Consider the following 2,692-nt stretch of genomic DNA (forward strand, 5'->3'; position numbering starts at 1 on the left):
AAGCTTTGAGTACTTCTTACAACTCAAATCAAAACACCTAGACCAAGACAACCATCATGATGATTGTTTGGCTTACAAGAAAGCTAGAACGAAAACTTAAACAACGAACTCTTAAAGCTCCTCAACCAAAAACCCTAACGTCATCAGCAGCTCTTACGTAGAATATATAGCCTTCATAAAAATACATCAGCTGGGCCTTGGATCCACAAATAGTTTTAACCCTAATAAAACTAATCTCCATAAATCAAGGAACTAAAAATAATAACCATCAAAGACGTCCTTGAATCAGATCAGAATCCATCATTACCAAATAAAGCGCATAGGATCTTATCAGATCACATAACCATAAATAGAAATAGAAAAGAACGTAACAGCTGCGAATGTCATGACATCGGCCTTGACATCAGGTAAAGGCCTGCATAAGGAAAAACTTCACAACAGTAGAATGCATGTCATGACACCAGGTTTGACAAGATAGAACCACAATTAGTTTTACCAAAAATTACAGCCAATCAACAACATCTACACATCCATCCATCTTAGATCATGAAGCCATGTAGCCTAACCAATTAACTATTTTTATCCATCACTTGCATTAGAATTATTAGTTCTGACTTCAAAATAAATGTATTTGAAGGCAGATAACCTGAGAGGGTATAGTTGAAAGAGAACAATCTGGTTTTATTTCTTTTCAGTGTGTGTTTACGGTTCTTATAGATATGACCAATTGACAGCTTTTTTTCTCCAATTAGTCAACTACAAACTGGACTCTTATATTTCAATGTATGGAAGGCATTTAATCCCCCATTGCCTTGTCATTATGAGTTTACCTTGACTTGCTCATGCCACTAAATTTAGGCAACAACAGAGGTTTAGGTAAGAACTTTTCCAATCTTTTCAAATTCAAGGACAATAACAAATAGTCAAGAATATGTGTATGACTAAATTAATTTCATTGAATCTATTTCCGAATCCAAAACAATGAGAGCAGAAACTCATCTGAATAAAGTTTGACTATAAGCTCACCATATCAACAACTCTTAAACCCAACCTAATTAACAATTATCTAACACAATACAAGGCAAATAAAGTGATATAATCTAAAACAATTTAGTTGTGAACACAACATATAACGCGGGAAATACCAATGATCTCGAGTAAGAAGCCTACCAATGATGTATGTTGAAGCTCTCTTGATGAAACTTGATGATTTACACCTGAAGCCACAACCGAAAACCTTGATTCCACCTGAGCAAATCAGCCACAACTGAGCAAATCAGCCACAAGATTAACATTGAAATACGAGTAACTATAAGATATTTTATAGTTGATTGCGTACTCATTCATGGGTTTTTCCAGAAAATACGAGCAACTCATTCATGGGTTTTTCCAGAAAATACTATATGTTTACCTTGAAGTAGAAAACGCGAAAAATAGATCGACACTCGCCGAAGAGAAATCTTGAAAAGCTAAAGAGGGAATATCCAGCAGAAGAGACAACAATTATGAGAATACGAGACGTTGAGTTGCGATGCTGAGATGAATTGAGATATTAGCATCGAAATGTTGAGTTGAATTGAGATTGTAGCATCGAAATGTTGAGTTGAATTGCGATTGTAGCACCAAAATGTTGAGTTGAATTGCTAGCTAAATGGTTTCATCAAGAAATTGGGAGAATACGAAATTAGGGTTTAAGAAGAGTCAAAGTTCATGATGGGTCTGAGAGGAATCGAAATCAAAACCGACGAAGGATTTGAGATGAATTGGGGGAATTGCGCCGCTGTTGAATCTGCTTGAAGGATGGGTTTTGTGTGTTGCAGGTTTAGATGCGTCAATGAAACGAATATTTTGTGGGTTATAAAATTAAATAATTTTTTTAAGCAATTTAAATTTACACCCGTTTTAAATTTAATGGGAGTAATTGAGATTTGATTATAATAATATTTTTAATTTACACCTGATTTTTAATAAATAGAGTGTAATTTGTCACATGTTAATCCTTAAAATAAAATTTTATTTACAAAATTGCCATCATGTTTCTAATTTACACCCGTTTTTAAAATATCGGGTGTAAATTTTTAAATTATATTGTTCATTTTGTACTAGTTGACAACTTAGATCCACAAAATATGACACAAACTACCTAAAAAATTCCATCCATTAGAGATGCTCTTATGTGGCCAACACAGTCTCCAATTTCAATTTAAATAAAAGTATCATGCAGGTCTTACCTTTCTACAGGTATTTGACTACTTAGTTTCTTAGAAGAAGTATTAGAACTTAGAAGGTTCATGCATTGTTATGGAAATTACAAAGGCACTTTCTCCATTGCTTATTACTTTTGGGTTTAGGGTTGTTAAATGACGGCTTCAATGTAAATAATGCACATGTTTCAATCAATACTCATGTATATCAAGGTTGTACGAATTTGACTAAAACACACGGTTATTAGTTTGGGCACATAATATTAGTGTGAAAATGTGAACGTAAGTAATAGTTTTTTTTTTCCTTCATTTTATGGTAGAAAACCTAATCACGTTTTATGGCTTCCTTTTTAGAAGAAAATCTTATGACTAACAAAAGGAAGATCAAGAGGAAAGTTATTGTTAAAGTATGGTAATTATTATGTGGGAATGCTTCATAACATATATAGTAATGTAGCCACATCACGGGGCCTAAGTGCTCATTGATG

The sequence above is a fragment of the Vicia villosa genome, linkage group LG6, assembly GCF_029867415.1.
Source record: "Vicia villosa cultivar HV-30 ecotype Madison, WI linkage group LG6, Vvil1.0, whole genome shotgun sequence".
NCBI classification, from domain to species: domain Eukaryota; kingdom Viridiplantae; phylum Streptophyta; class Magnoliopsida; order Fabales; family Fabaceae; genus Vicia; species Vicia villosa.